The sequence below is a fragment of the Lycorma delicatula genome, chromosome 2, assembly GCF_047948215.1.
Source record: "Lycorma delicatula isolate Av1 chromosome 2, ASM4794821v1, whole genome shotgun sequence".
Lineage (NCBI taxonomy): Eukaryota > Metazoa > Arthropoda > Insecta > Hemiptera > Fulgoridae > Lycorma > Lycorma delicatula.
The window spans coordinates 126,600,378-126,618,478 of NC_134456.1; the positions used below are offsets into that span (position 1 = coordinate 126,600,378).

The window sequence follows — 18,101 nt, forward strand, 5'->3', positions numbered from 1 at the left end:
AACAATTGTTTAAAATATAAGATAGTTTTATCTCTTTATAGTCTGTATAATTTTACGATATAATCAGTTAATAAAAAGTACAATAACAATCTAAAGAGTAGTTATTAATGTCAGTATTAAATTATTTATGAAGTTTATAAGCGCCAACATTTTTAAAATAAGCTTAGTAAATAAAATCTAATACGAATTCTAAATAAAAGACCTACCAAACCTAAGGTTATTTTAATCTAGTTGAAGGTACTTTTACAATAATATGAAAATTAATGAGTTATATTTTACCTTTTACAAACATCAAATTTTACATTGTAGGTATTTAAAAAAAATTAAAAAAATGGCAGTAAAGTTGCTGCTCTTCCTAGGTATTAACCGTTCCGTATTAAAATTGAAAAACTGAAAATTATTTTACCGATTTTGTATTTATGTAATACACATACATTAATATATTTATATTATAAATCAAAGTTCTAAATTTATTTGTTGTATTACTTAAACGTATAAAAATTCCCAAAAATTTAACCCTGTGCTGAAACGATTTGATAGAATATATTTTTAAATCTGAAAACATCAAAAATGAAAATCATTATTGGCTATTATATATTTATTTAAGAAAAATTATTTATTAAATTGTAAGTGAACAGAATTTAATATATTTTAACAAAATTTTATTTCTATCCCAAAGGATCAAGATTTAAACCCATTCAAAATATTTCTTTATATTAGAAGATAAATGTAATATTTTAATTAGAAGATAAATGTCTAATTTAGAAAAAGTACATTCGCTGAAAAACCAAAATATCAGAATATCCATTTTAATAAAAACTGGTTTATATATATATATATATATATGTGTGTGTGTGTGTGTGTGTGTGTGTGTGTGTGTGTGTGAATAGATTTCTGATGCTGCAAACGAACAAAGATTTGGGTAGTAATTTCTTCTGGTGCATTATTTCCGACGTTAAAATTCCTGTGATACGCTCTTTGAATATTGAATGACTATACGTAAAGTAACACTGTAGAATTTTCATTCTCTGATTCAAAGTGAGGCTTTTCAATATAAACCTCTGAAATAACCTCAAAATCCGAATTAAATTAGCCTAAGAAATCTCAAAAATAAGTAACTGTATTTTTAAATAATCTAGGAATGTATTTACTTATTATTATTATTATTTTTCAATAATATTATTTTTGTATAATATAAAAATTTTCCACCAAAAATTATTTAAGTAAGTCCACTTCTGTACAATATGTAGCTTTTACATCGATATATCTTCAGTTACGATTTAATAAAATCTAAACCGCTTATTAAATTTCATAAATTTCTAACACATCTTTCTATATAGTCTTATGAAGTAAAACTGACACTAACAGATATTTGTACACTTCTATAAAGCTTATACAGAATTTAATTTTTTTAACATCAAACTACAGATAGTATCTATACGATCATCATTTGAACGACTACAGTACTCACACACTTATCATAGGCCGATGCCATAATAAAGGAGGAAAGAAAAACCGAGACAATTTACATTTATATTTATTTAAGATGTATTTAGTTACTTTTGTATGGATTTGAATACTAGATAGAGGATATCAGTGTACTTTGGTGGCTGGTGTTCAATTAAATACACGTCTCAGGAATAGTCAGCCTGAGTCTGTATAATAGTCGGCCTGAGTCTGTCATTTACATGTCATCGTCATCTCATTGGGCCATGGAGGGAGCTTGCTTATTGTTCACTAGTTGAACAAATTGCAATGTACACATTAGGAAAAATAAGATGCAGTTATTTAATTATTATAGATATGATAGATAAAATTATCAACCGTATTCTAATTATTTCGTATAAAATATAATAACTCTAAAACTTCTTTCAATTAGTATACCGGTCTGTAAAGTTATAGAAATGGAATGAAAAAATTAACAATCAGTTACCCATTTTAATAAAACAATTCTATATTTAATTAAACAAACAAAAAAAAAACACTTCACCATAATGAAACTAAATCATGTAACATTTATCACGTAAAAAATAATTAGAAAAAAAGAAACAGAATAAACCTAAATGAAAGGCTGTTTTAAAATTTTAGTATTACATACTAAATTATGAAGAAAGTATCTATTCTACATCATGAAGATTTATTAAACAAAAAAAAAAACAAAAAACAAAAACAATTTATAATTAAAAATTGTGAAACTTATGCTCTTAACTGTGTGTAAAAGTTCAGCAACGCATGAAGTCTGTACGAGTTCTAGTTAGTAAATCGTTATTACTTGTAACTAATTGAAACTCGACAGTTTGTAATAGGAGAAATCTTTCAACTATTTTAACTAAGTTATCTCGGTTATTTAAGTGACAGGTCTTATCTCTTTGATGAATAAGAAGTAAAAAGAGAGAAGCGGGTAGGACGAATCAGAGGGGGGGGGGGGAAACAATAAACAGAAAGGAACTGCTTCAGCAATTGGGGCACTCTACATCGCAATGATTACGGCATAGAAAACATCATCTAACTTAAATAGAGATTGCATAGTACACGACCTTGTCATACTAATGGAAATAATTGTTTTCTGGTAGATTACTTACAGAAATGTCTTATCTACCTGTCCGCATAAGCCGAGTCGTCTTTTTACAAACCTCTTATACCGCTATTTATACACAACAGATGATAAACCGTTTATAGATTATTGTACAATTTTAAAGTTTAAATTTTTTTCTACATCTATTACAAAAAGTAATCCCCAGACTTTTGCGACATAAAGTAATAGCCTATTTCATTCGATTACATTTACCAAATTTTAATGAGATTTATTTTTATGTCGAAAACAGACTTCATCAGTGTTGGTACTTTTAGAAATAAACACTTTTTCAATAATTACAAAAGCTTATTCATACTTTCTACTTCATTGAATTTACTCGTCATACGTCGAAGATAAACCCTCTCAATCGGTCTACAAACCCTTAGTCGATAATACTAGTTTTAAATATCATATCTGTAGAAAATTTAGTCCGAAAAATTTGTTCAATCAAGTCCTAAAATGTTTAATTGAAGTATCTTAGGAAAGTTATAATCCGCTTAGGTTCATTGATTATGAAAGCCCTTCGTTTAAGTAATTGCAAGTAAGAGAATTAGCTTTTCAAAAAACAAAAACATTTAAAAAAATATTACAGGGAACATGAAGAATTCTCAATGTGATTTATAGATTTCCTGAAACTTCTTGACCCGTATTTAATTTATTCTATATTTTGTAAAATTTGCTACAATTTTTGTTTTTATTTGACCTATTACGGCAGCTTTTTATGTTTGACAGGTGTAACCTTTTTTATCATTAGGAAAGATTCACTCGTCATGTAGCTATTATCAAACATATATAATTTGGACTTAAATATTTTAATAACAAACTTCATTAGACCATAACAGACTGTATCTTCAAATAAAAAACGATCGAATATTTTATCCTACAAAAAAAAGTTCTTCATTATCTCTAATTCTTGGCGTCGACCTTAATATGTAATCATAAAAAACTTGCTACCATATAAATATCACATTTCTACCTCCTAGGATGGATGACCCGTAACAACTTTGGGCTTAATATTTAAATTTATTAGGTTAGGATTTAACAGTTTAATTTATTTTTTCATGTTGACAATTACATAAAATTTTATTGCAAAGTAAATGTAAAATAAATGTGAAGTCTTGATTTTATTTAATTAAACTATTCATTCTTGATGGTCCTTATGCGTTGAAATAAAAAACAATTAAATTAATGGATATTATTTACTTTGAAGATCATACATAACAAGCTAAAAAATCTGCAAAAACCTTTTTAAAAATAAACAGCTTAACTTAATTTTGTTCGATGTTGAATATTACAATTGATGTTACTCATTTTCAGGAAGGAAGTCCTGGGGATTGTATAATTTATAAAGCATCTTACCCGCCCGAGGAATTTTCAGTTTTATTAAGATTATTTTTCAATAATTTTATTAGAGATAAAATTATTGAAAATTATAAGTAGAAAATATAAATAAATTTGAAACTAACCAATCTAATCTGTACCATTACGAAATAATCGTTTTAGATTTTAAAATAAGTTTTTGGCTCTAACACTATAAATTTCTAACCCATCAAAATTATACCTATATTTTAATCATTTACATATAATTAAAAAAAATTTCTTTCGGCATGCCGGAAGGTGGAGGTAGATTTCACCGGTGCTAAGTATGGGATAAAAAAGATTTCCATCTTAAAGTTAACAAAAACTTCAAATTTACTCAATACGACAATGGTTGCATGTGAAAAAAAGTTTCACATGTTTAGCATACGACAAGCCATCTTCTTACAATTCCAGCAACATTTTTGTCATCCCTTGCCGTAAGAGTTGGTCACATCAAACATTTTTTAGACAAAAGTTTTAGACAAAGGTTTTAGGTAATGTTTAGAGGACTAACGATCACTTTAAACCGATTCGACGCTGTGCCTATTAAGGAAGGTATGATTTTTTTTTATCTTCGAAACCCTATTTTTTCCACTCCCTGGGCCAGTGGTTGGTGATATCAAAAAACTGTATTAGATAAGTTTTAGGCCCTTATCCAAAGAATAGTATGAACTTTAAATGAATTCGATATTTTACTTAATAAAAAAGTTGTAGCGATGTTTTGTTTTTTCGAAAAAGCCATCATGGTCCGATCCAATCAAATCCGATTCAAATGGTCCAATCATGGTCCGATTAACGAAATCGACCGAGATTTTGGGTCGTTATATTTTATGTATAAATTTGAAAGTGATTGTCGCAAAATTACGGCAGTTATCGTGTCCACAAGAAAGTGAAATATATATAAACGTTTGAATTAACGGTGTATTTGGGGTCTGGGGGATGTGAAACGCGAAGATATGTCGAAATTTTCCGGAAGTCGAATCATGGTACCCATTACAATAGGTAGCTTTTTTATGAAATCTACCTAACATAGCACATTTTAAATTTATAGGCCGTTTAATAATGCAATCCTATATACTTTTATTGAATGTTTGATATATTACAGTTACGACTGTTTGTAAAAACAAAATTTACTGATTCAAAATGGAAGAAGATTATCCACGAAAGGATTCGAAATAAGTATCATGAGCATTCCCTTACTTTACTAGAATAGATCCACCCTTTATTTTTCGATCGGCTAAATTAGCGTTATCATTCGTAATCCCTCTTACAGCTAAACTCGACTACTACTCATTAAAAATTTAAGCATATATTTATATTAAACAAAGGATATGAATTAATCTTACTTATATTTCATACCATTTGTTTAAAAACAACAAAGAATCATACTAAAATCTTTCAGCTTTTATTTTTCGATCGATTAAATTAGCAGCTACTTTTCCTAAAAACTCTAACGTCTAAAATCGACTACTACTTCTTAAAGATTTAAGTAATTCATACGTTAAACAGACTATGTATAAGTCATATTTATTTTAATCATTTATTTAAGAACAAAAAGAAAGCATAAATAATTGAAATATTTTAGATTTATTTATCACTTATTCCGAGAATTACTAAATCACCGTTTACTGGGCTACAAATAAGACCAATTAAAATCACTATTATATGAAAAAAATAATATAACTTACTGCAATTAGATTCAACTTATGTCTTTTTTTTTGCATGCGTACACACACACACACACACACACACACACACACACACACACACACACACACACACACACACCTGTTAAAAGCAGACGTGTATTTGGGGTAAATGACTTCTTGAAATATTAGATCGTTATTAATATTTAACAATTTCAATACTTTTATCTCAATTATTAACTACTAAAAGTAGTCTATTTTAAAAATTGTATTCAATTTTATTAGTTATTGTTGTTTTTAATTTAACTTAGTTATTACTTTCAAATTTTAGTATGGGCAAAAATAAAACTAATGATAATTTTTATTAATCCGTAATTATTAGTGAAAATTAATAATTCCTAAGTAAAAATAAAATGTCATAAATGTGAGCCGGAATATTTATTACGGGCTAAGAAAATAGAAAAAATATGAAACAAAAAACATATATATAACAAATAAACATTCACATACTGTGTGATGTAAAGTTCCTTTACAATCTTTAAAATTTGCTTGCGAAATATTTACCGAATTAGGACATTTAGCGAAATTAAACATATTTCTTAAGTAGCTTACTGCATAATACTCTGAATCTTCTTATTATTTGAGTATCAATTGCTATAAATTATAGTTAAATAATACAAAAAAGTTTCAAGTATTCCACAATAGTCCTATTTGTTATTCATCGAAGTGGATAAAATTTTATAAGTAAATGGGGGGAATAATTTATGCTTTTGTTGCTTAAATTTTTTGCTGTACTCGTCATCGTTCCGCACGAGCAATTGTTAGTTTATGTAATTTTACGTGGCCTACTCACAGTATATCTTTACAAGACATCTTTCAACGATTTCTTTATAAAAAGTTTAAATGTTTCAAATTCCGTAAAAATAAATGCTATAAATTTAATTAGTTAATTTTATTTTTTATAACATTTCTTTTTGCTTTCTTTGAATCTCTAATCTTTTGGTTTTCTCCCTATTCTTTGATTAAGATTAACTGATTCCTAATTAGTATCATAACGCGATTAATTTAATAGCAGTTTTTCACTTTCTATTTAATTTTTTAGGTTTAATAATATTTTTTCTTAGGAGGAGAATAAGTGATAAAATAATGAATATAAAAAGGAAACTTTTAGAAAATAAGTAAAAAACCTAATTAAGAAAAGCCTATATCTTTTTAATTACTTTTGTTTTTAGGAACAAAGTTGCTTCTAAGTACTCGTATTTATTTATTTATTGTCTATTTTTTACAATCAAATTAACCGTACTACCGTGTCTACTTTGAATACATGATGATACTTAATCGGTATTAAAGGTCAAAATTAAGTAGCAGTAGTTAAAAGCAAATAAGTTGATTGTAAGTATAATGCATAAATATAAAAAAATATAATCCTGTAAAAAAATTTACAATTAAATTTTATCTGTGAATTTTTTTATACACTATTATAAAATACTTGTTATCATCATAAGTTAAAAATACATGTAAATGAAAAAAAAAAATGAATTAAAACCCACGGTTAATAAATGAATTATGGCCTGGTAATATAAGTTGCTGTTTATTTTCCTTGTTAAACTTCTGTGAATTTTAACTTAGACAGTAGTACGATTATATACTTTACTTATCGAGTTTCTCGAGTTTTTTTCTGTGAAGTAACAGACAGTAATTTATAATATATATATTTACATACCCATCACAAAAACTAATAGTTGTTGCTGGCAGTATTAACTTATAAAATAAATTATTGAAACAGATTTTTTTTTTACTTTCTTGTACGAAGTACAGGAAGTAAATTCATCGCGAAAAATGTCGGTTTTCAGATGTCAACGGAAGTATCCATTTTGACCATCCCTGAATCAATTTTGACAAGTTTTGGCGTGACTGCTGTACGTACGGACGTACACGCCAAAACTGTACTGTTGTACCATCTAGTTGTGCACCTTCCTTTTTGATTGCAATTGATTGAACCAAAAGTGTCCAAAAAAAGTCCAAAATCCAAATTTCTTTGGATTTTGGACTTTTTCTTAAATGCAGTAATAAGCCCTCGTTAACAGCTTTTCAACGATATATCTCATAAGTGGTAATTAATTTTACTGGTTCCAGAGTTATAGCCAAATAAAATTTTAGTTAATGAAATATTTGGATCTTACAAGGGGAGAAGGCACATCGGTTTGAATCAGACTTCATCTTCTTTTTTTAATTTATATATATTGATTTATTAATAATTATTAACCTCTGATTGTAAAAAAAAATGTACGATAAATAATAATTAATAATACAAAAAAAAAAATCAGAAGTTATTAATGAAAAAAAATTTTAAGTACTTTTCATTAAAAATGTGTATATGTACAAGGAATAGGCGTACAAGGAAGTCATGTTGTAACCACATGCCCAAATTTTTTCTTGATGTGTACGTTGCATCGTAGCAACTTAATTGGTCCCCCAATGGACCAATTAGATGATGATGATATATATCACATGTAAATGAGGTTTAAAAACAAATTTTCGATAAAAAATATTTTTTAATAATTTTAAAGATGACTAATAAGTTATTTTATTGATTTTTTTTTTTTTGTTTATTTTTCTAAAATTAATTCTTTTGATCTGTATTATTAAACATTTGGTGTCGTTTAGGCCTAAAGTCTAGTTTAAATCAGCCACATTTTGATATATTTTGTATTTCAGAAACTTTGAAATTCTTAAATTTGTATTTAGTTTTTATGAACTTTATTCATACAATTTTACTTAACATCAAGTTTTTTGTTAAGTCAAGTTTAAATCAACTTTTATATGTTTTATACCAATCCAGCAAAATTATTTTATTCCAAACATAAAATAGCGTGTTTTTAGCCCCCAATAATCTTTTGTCTTTAACCCAGATTTCTCAAAAATTACCAATACAGTTCTTGGAGTTACTTTTTCAATTTTTCAAATTAAATCTCATATTAAACCTTTAAATTTATCCCTTAATTTGGGTCGCAACAATTAAAGTCTGGCTTAATTTTACCAAGTGCCCAGAAATCATGGCGAAATCTTTCGCCAGCCGAAATTCGCTAACGAAGCGTTTCGGACTTATGTTTATATAAACTTTTTTATATTTTTTCACCAGTAGAACAAGTCTTGAAAGTTTCTTACATTCTTTGTGAATCATTCTGTATAAAAAATGAAAAAATCTTACTTCGCTTGAAGAAAAGGAAATTATGAAAAAATAACGTGTACTAAATTAAACTAATAATAATTGTACAATAAGAAAACCGATAACAACTTACTACTCTGGAGACCAACTACTTTTATGGAATTAATAATTTTTCTAAAAAAAATCACTTCTGCAATGGTATTTTGGTTCTTTTCATTGTATTTTTTATATTTATTTTTTTGATGATAATTTTTTTTTGTTTATTTCCTTATAAATTTGCACAAGACAAACCGATGAATATTTTTGCTATTCTATTTTTTATTTCATCTTTTGGCTGAATCCTTCGTATGGATTCGATAATTTATATACACCGTCTCGCGTTGACACTTAATTATTCGTGACAAAACTTGTTACACTCAGTTATACTCTTGTTTACTCAGTATATTACACTTTTTCGTTTTATTCCAATACTTGGCCATATCATAATTTTTTTAAGTCTCTATTTGAATGGAAAGAGAACATGCTGTCACAGGAAAGCATACTTTCGCAGTCTAATTTTAATCATGCAGCTTATGTTTCTACATCCCCTGTTGGTTACTTCCTCTATTAATGAGTAGAAATTTTGTGTTTGCTATTATAATACGATATCTGATGGAAAATACACTTTAAACAAAATAATATAATGGCTTTCTTTTTAAAAATTATTTCTGAAATTAAACTCGACAGGTTACAATAAGTAAAAAACACGGTCATCTGGAGTGTACGGCATAGTAATACGGGTGACTAGGTTGAGGAATGTTCAACAACAATAATCAAACATATTGGTTACTTAAAGTATGAAATAAATTAATATTTCATTAAACGATCGGTGTTTCGTTAATGAAATTGACAAAATATATGCGTAAAAAAATATTATTTTAATCTAGGAAATTGAGGAAAGGTAGCAAAGAAACGACACCATGAAAGTCATTCGTTTTTAATTTGATGTAATTTTAAAACTAGAAAAGTAAACTGTAGGAAACGTATTGAAAACTTTATATAACTTTAATTTCATTAAAATATTCAAATAAATTTAATAAAGAACTGCATCTTGAATTAATCGAGTCACAATTTTTTTAACAAGGAACACACAACCAAACAATTTTCTAGCAAATAAACAAATGTCTGTTACATTATAAATAAAAGCTCTGGATATACAATTTTACAACATATCCGGCTATTAAAACAACTACATTATAGTTTATGCTATTTGAATTATGTCGACACACGAACGCAAAAATAAATATGTAATTTCTAATATTATTTTATGTGAAAATAACATGATTTATATTGGAGGGATATTGAAACCGAAAAAAATGAGAAGTCAAAAATTCTTTCATATACTAAAAATTATTATTTTTAACATATTTGTTTTATTTATAACATGCATTTTTTTCATTTTTATTTTTTCTTTCAGTAATAATCCTCAAAATCAGCCTTTTTAAATTTCAACAAAGTTTTGTATGTTTGAGGTTTTTTAACAATTAAAACAAATAGTTAAAAATCAGACAGCTGTATGACAATATATTTTTTTTCTCAAACAATATCCAAATCCCTGTAGTTTTTCTTTTATTTTTGTGTTTATAGTTTGTTTAATTTATGATGTTTTTACTTTATAAAATTTACAAAACTTCAATTTATCGTTTTTTAAAATATATACACTAGTTTTTATGATTTAAAAAAAAAAATTATTAAAAAATCTTTAAGTTTATTTTAGTTATTTTTGTATACTTTTTCTTTCACTAATTTGTTATTATATTGTTACATAATCCGTAATGATTTTATATATTCATTTTTAAACATGTTTTTTAACATTCCACTAAATAAATTTCAAACAATTACTAGACTTAGAAAAAGCATCAGTTATTATCCGTAATTATTATTTTTTTTCATTTAAATTTTCATATATCGATTACCATTTGGACGATTGAGATGAATCTTTTGATATACATTTTAGAAACGCTGGTGCATCCATTCTGGAATTATAATGGTACAAATACTTTACTTTCCTCTTCCTTTATTATTCGGTCAATTTTTAAGAAATTTGGAATGTTCATTCCAGAGTAAACACTTTAGCATCCTTTATTCGGTGAAGTACAAAATAGTTCTATCTATAAAGGAATATTGCGTTTAATTTCTCTACATATAAAATCTGCTTTATTTTTGAGATTAATAATAAAAAGGATTAAACTACACAGACCATTCAGAAAGTACTTATACCAAAAAAATCCTTATTTTTAAAAATATAGATCTCAAATATTTTATGCTCAGATTCAGAAACTTAACTGTTAACATTTTTTCCATCATACACTTTTACTAAAAAATTAATTTTGATATAAAAATTATTCACAAATGAAAGTTAATCTGAATAAAAAATTAGGTAATTGTAAGCTTGAACGTCCTCAACCTTAATCTTTTGCAAATTCAAACATGTTGAAAAATATGTTATATAATTAATAAAAATACAAGCTTCAAAAGTCGGAAGAGAGAAATTACCTTAGTATTCTTCCTCAGAAACCGTAATGGCAGTAGCGTTGTTATCAGCTGTTTTGGGCAACTCCATCATACAGTCAGGATACGATGAAGCTGTCTATTGGCCACCTAAATAGGTAAACTATGTATATTTAACGTTAATTAGACGAATTTAGCGAGCGAAGCGAGCGTTGGTTATGCTTGGTTAGGTTATATTGATATAGTGCGCGATACGTCATTACACGGAATCACATAATCTAATCAAACATAAGCTACGTTCGCAAACCTAGTCTGATTAACGTTAAAAATAAAAATTATATTCAATTAGTTATACGTGTAGGTGATTTTATTTTTATATACGCAAACAATTGGATTTCAGTTAACAACGCTACTGCCATTACAGATTCTGAGGAAGAATAATGAGATATTTTCTTTCTTACAACATTTGAAACTTGTAATTTTATTAATTATATAACATATATATCAGCATACTTCAATTTGAAAAAGATTAAGGTTGAGGACGTTTAGGCTCACAATTACCAAAAATTACTACTGAAGGCTCAATATCTAATCAATGTTAATGATATATTTTTATTTTTTCCGTTTACAGATGGTATAAATATTTGTTAATTAATAAACGGACACTTTCGATATTATTTGCGTTCGTATCCTTTAGGATCATCTACTTTAATTTATTACGAAAAATATAAATACGATCTGTTTTGTGTCTGTGCTTCAATTTAATCATTTAAACAATTATTCCAACGAAATTTTAAACATATTACCTTTACGACGGGAAATATCGGATGAAGGCTTAAATCTCTTCCAAATTTGCCCAAGAAGAAATGCAGAGAAAATTATTTTTTAAAAATCAGCTACATATAACAGTTTAACAGCTACTACTTTTTAAGGTTAAAAAGGTATTTTTCAAGTTATTAGACGAAAAATTACGAGAAGATGAAACTAGTAGATTTTATTCTACTAGAATAAAAAGTATTCTGAATACTTTTGAAAAACGCGGTATAGGAAAGCTATTATTAACGTAGAAAATGTAGATAGAAAAAAAACAACTGCATGAGAAGGATATAATAAGATGAAGTCGAAAATTATAGCGTATAAATTAAATAAAGACATAAATGAAGTGTTCGGTTACACTGTCAATATTTTTCCAGAAATATTTACAATTGTTTGGTGACGTCATGATCATATACAGATCAAGTATGGCCGGCCGAGTCATGTCGAGAAGGTAGAGAGAGCGCACGAGAGAGATAGGATGACGGTGAATAAGAGATAGACCGGCCGAGTTATAGAATATGTAGTGGCGCAAGTCTGGAGCAAAGAACACGCCACGCCATCTGCCTACTCGGATATCCCCATTAGTCGGAAAGCGATCGTGATGAAGGTTGAAAAAAACACTTAAAAAGTAGGAAGAGACAGAAATTGCCAGTAATGTAAAGAAGAGAAGGATTGGTCGGTTAGAATGGCGGGCGGGTTCTATCATTGGTTACCGGTAAAAGGTGGGGGTATGCATCGATCGCTAGCCGGTTCAGTTCGCTCTGACCCTTGTTCGAGTCGTGTTGGTTTGCGTCGATTCTGCCTGCTCTGTACGTTATTTAAACAGGTAAGATATCAAATCGAAAATTTATGTGCCACCCTCCTCTCACTATGCCCGAGTTATCGGTCCGAGACACGCAGCGGTCACCCGACCCCATTGTCATGTCTCTTCTTTGACATCCCAATTAGGTATAATTAATGTAACATTTACAGTGTTTACATTCACACTTTCTCTTCAATATGACGCTGTTTGGATAAAATAATCGCAATTCTGTGCATGGTATAATAATATTATTTGTTTATTTTATTTTTTTTATTTTTAATTTCCAATTTTAAAATTCTTTTAAATTAAAAATATTCTACATTTTGAAAATTCATTATTTTATATATTTGTATTTATAATAAAATCAATTTTAATAGAAAACGGTTATTTAAATTAAAATATCAATTAAAGAAAAAGACTTGTCGGTTATTTAAAATAGTTCAGTTAACTGATTTACAAATTTTGTTTAAAATTAACATAACCTATAAATGAAAAATTTATTTAGATTATTGATATATATTTTTATAATCTTCGTAGGCTATGGTATAAATTGCGAGGAGGCAGTGGCAAATATATTTTTACATTAAAATCATAACTTTAGTTTATTCTAGTATTAAAATTTTGGTACTATTTTAATTAACATCCTGTAAGCACGCATTTTTTTAACGTTGGTAGATCTTAAGCCAGTCTTACACTATGTTTATTTCTCTTTTAGATTTTTTTTTTTGCTAATTGTGATAAAAATTAGATCTTTTTTCATAAATTTAATTGAAAACTTGTACATGAATTGGTTTTGTCAGCGTTATCAGTACTAAGTTCACAATTTGCACAGATTAACGAGTATGGTAAATTACTTCTAATTAATTTATAAAATTAAATATGAAATATATTAAACTCTAAGCCTAACTGACTATTAAATTATTGATATTTTTTATGTATTTTTTTTTTGTATTCTACAGAGTTACCCTTCAGTTTAATTTATACACAAGGAATTGTAATTATCAGTAATCATTAATCAGTAATTAATTTCTCGTATGTCCTTTATAAATATAATTGTGTATGGCTTGATATATATAGCAGTAATCTATATGTAGTATACAAGTAGACTGGTTCGTTAGTTATACACGTAAATATAACGAAATATCCATGAGATAAAGTGATGCTACAATTTAAGAGTGCATATAATTTTTTTAAAGATATTTTGGTTGATTCTACAATCGGTTTTATTTATTAACAAATTAAAAAAAAACAGTTTAAGTTATGAACTTCATGTAGATCTCTTATCAGTGAATAATATTTCTGTTAATTATCTTTATTTCTGTTAATTACGTTAGATGTAGATCTACTGATGTTTATAAGGTACATTTATAAAACTTTCACTTGAACGTCGTTTAGAAATTAAATTTAAATTTTATACTTTTTTAATAACAGTTACTAGTACCTTAGGATATATTAATATGTGTATTTTTTCTGCGTTAATAAATGCATCTTTATTCAGCGAGTATTTACTGGTAAGAAAGATGTGGTAAGAATATGCGTTCATTCGTACCTGTTATTATAATTTTTATCAAATATACTTTTTAAGTTGTTTGTATTCATTATTATAATGGTAATTACTTATATGAGCGGTCGTGTGAATCGATACCAGTACGATTTGGTTGTTGGAGACCTGTTGTATGATTTTGAAGGATTTTGTTGTATAAAATTATTATAACTCAATTTTTAACGTAATTTTTAAATTAAAATTTTAACTTTAAATTGATCTCTTTCTTATTGGATTCGTTAACAATAGTATTTTAGAATCGACCAAGACCGGTCTATCTGATGCTGGGCAAGACCGTTTGCCGAAATATAGCACAACTTATAGCTGTACTGTAAAATTATAATTTAGAAATAAAAAGCGTAATATACAGTATTAATTTTTGAGCAGTTTAGTATATGAGGATATATATTTTTAATATTAAAAGGTTTAGATTACATAAAAAAATAAAACCATTTTTAATTTCACACAATAAATTAAACTGATCGGATACAAAACTTTATAAGATTTTGTAAGCGTGTTCAAAACAGAACCAACATTTATGATACAGGTTATTACTTTACAGAAGATAAATACAATGAAACATTAACGACGTATTATTATCATTTGATTGGTACTTTTTTAATGACAGTAACAAATAGGTAAATTTGTAGGAATTTACCCATTTATTTACTTTTTTGCAGGAAATTTGACTACAGACATATAAATTATTTTTAATAAAAAATATTATCATGTATATATATGATGATTTTGATCAAACATTCTTAAAAACTGAAATTAACAAACAAGCAGGGGATTACTTTATTTTGACTTACACTAAAAATTTATTTAGTTACTTAGAGATACCTAACCAACGGACGGGTTGAGATGTAATCAGAATAAAATGAAAAAGTGTTAAAAAAGGCCGCGATCATTTAATTTAAAAATACAATTTTTTATTCCGAAACTAATTCAATGATCAGAAGCGCATGTCTCTAAGCTAATATTTGAAAGTTGTTATCCTTCATTAATTTTATTATGGTTTTTTTATAGTAAAAACAGATGTAATGCCCCTACACTGCTTCTTTTACTAGTATGCACGTGTGTAATAACAAAATAGGTTCATTTTTAATATATTACAGCTTATTCAGATAAATTTACTAATAGATGTTAAACTAATTTATTATTATAATTAAGATTTCAGATCAAGCGAATTAACTGTTTAATTGTAATTTAGCTCTCAGCACTACTCGTTGGTTTACGTGCTAGTTTGTTTTGATAAACCAGTTCTCGCACAAGTTTTTAGTAGCTGCAGGTTATGGTAGGAATGTATTTGGAACCGTTTTTTTATAGGGTCCTAGTACGTAGAATAAACAAATTGAAACAAAAATGTTTTTTATTTCTTATACTGATTGCATAAATTTCAATCTTTAGAAGAGATCTTATTTTTGCATTCTTAATTGTAAAGATAACTTGAAATCCCAACTTTTGCATCATACAATGTGGGATTATTCTAACTTTTAATTGGGATTAAGGGTATATTAAACATATTAAGGTATCTGTTAGATTCTACGGTGTTCCGTAATGTTTTCCTGTAATACGAGTAATTAATATGCCTATTTAGTAAAAACTCTATTCTTCTGGTAGAATTCCAAGAATGGATAGAATGTCAGTCGTGTGTAATATTTTTTCAAACTATTATTATGTAATGGATTTAAAAAAAAGGGGATTAAACTGAAAACATTTTCTACATATCTGTTTAGAGGGCTTGCCCATAAAAATACAAAACATAATACACTATATTTTACTTCCTTGCATGAAGTAAAGGAATTATTGTGATCGCGAAGAATTTTGGTTTTAGAATTCAACGGAACTATCCATTTTGAACATCCCTGAATCCATTTTGACTAGCTTCGGCGTGACGTCTTTACGTACGAACGTACATATCTCGTACAACTCAAACACGATTAGCCGTGGGATGTTGAAATTTTGGATTTAGGACTGCTGAAACATCTAGTTGTGCACCTCTCCTTTTGAGCGCAAACGACTGAACCAAAAGTGTACAAAAAGCCCAAAATCCAAACAAATTGGATTTTAGACATTTTCTTAACTGCGGTAATAAGCCCTCATTGAGAGCCTTTCAACGATATTTCAAAAGGGGTACTTATTTTCATTAGTTCCAGAGTTATAGACAAATAAAATTTTAATTAATGATATATTTGGATCTTACGAGGGGAAGGCACATCGGTTCGAATCAGACTTCATCTCCTTTTTTTTAATTTAAATATATTGATTTATTAACAATTATTAACGTTTGATTATAAAAAAATTTTTACGATAAATAATAATTCAATATTAACAATAATAAAAAAAATAAAATGAAAAAATATCAGAAGTTATTATGAGATAAAATTTTATGTACTTTTCATTAAAAAAGAAAAATGTATAAATTTAATTTAATAGGCATACAAGGTAGTCTTATAGTGCCTACATCAGATTTTTTTTCTTTGGATTATTATCAGCAACAACGTGCATAGTTTCCGGAAATCCAGATTACGATAATATTTCATATCTGATTAGTAAAAGGTTTTCATTCGTAAACGGTTAACTGTAAGCTGTATAGGATTGGTTAATTAAGTACTGATTAAAAAAAAAATATATATATAAGATCTAGTAAAACAAATCATTAAGATATGAACTTACGAAAAATATATTAGTTGTGTTTACAGCAGAAGTCTCTTTGCTAGACAAAATAGAAAGAGAACATCTGTATATGATATCCGGAGTTAATAGTATTATAAACTTCTCGCCGGTAAATTAACTCTTTTTTGTATCCAGTAACAACAAAAGTGCTTCGTATAAGTTTTTTTTATAAATTAAAAAGATGATGATTCCATTTTAAGATGTTACTATGAGTCATTTGGTGAAAGCAAGCTAAAACAGACATCCAGAAAATATATGTAGAATTTTCATCAGAAGAATATCAACTGGGTCCGGTAAATCCGATTGTTATAACGAGTACTGATTTGTCTGTTCCGAAATTCATTTTTGAAACATTATTTTCTGAATAAAAAAACAGTAGAAACGATAAAAATTAAATAATCGATGAAATACAGCATCAATTTTCGATATCATTTCCTTTAATTTGGCCTATTTCTTTGACGAACTTGGAACAGAGGTATTACAGAATTCTCCTTGAATCTTTTAAAAACAAACATTAAATTATAGGTATAGATGTCGCCACGGAATTTGACGCTTGCTGCCCGGTAGGTGTCAAACCGTAAATCAGAACTTCTAAGAACATTTCCGGTTTTCACAAACCAGAATACAATATACTATTTATAGTCCTTCACAGAAGTTGTTACCGCATACAGATGTTAAGTGTAATTTTATCGCAATATACTACTGTTACTATTGTACTAAACTATTACCCTTGAACTAGTTTTTCAACTTTTTTGAAATTAATATATTAACAAAATTAATTGTTGTTAATATGAAAAATTTACTTTCCTCAGTTTTTTTTTAATAACAAAAGCTGCAAATCTAGTCAAAATCTATTATTTATGAAATAATAAACCAACGAACAGACAAGTAATGACGCATAATTTGTGAACGTTTCCTGTCGAGTAAACCAATTAGTCATAACAAATGAATCACCCTCTCTTTAAATACCCTGATAAAGAACTGGCATATATCAATAGAAAGAATCGTAGACAAAATAAATA

General features: G+C 27.4%; 1 protein-coding gene across 3 annotated transcripts in view; it reads left to right on the forward strand.

Moving 5' to 3' along the window:
* The window catches only part of LOC142320246 (aristaless-related homeobox protein-like), a 430,467-nt gene that overhangs the window by 204,735 nt on the left and 207,631 nt on the right, over positions 1-18,101 (forward strand). For 2 of the 3 annotated variants that reach the window (XM_075357944.1, XM_075357946.1), the window contains exon 1: positions 12,834-12,881. The exons of the other annotated variant lie outside the window; for it this stretch is intronic. The gene's annotated coding sequence lies outside the window, so the exon portion shown is untranslated. Of the gene's footprint in view, positions 1-12,833; positions 12,882-18,101 lie in introns of those variants that run through there. 3 annotated transcript variants of the gene reach the window in all.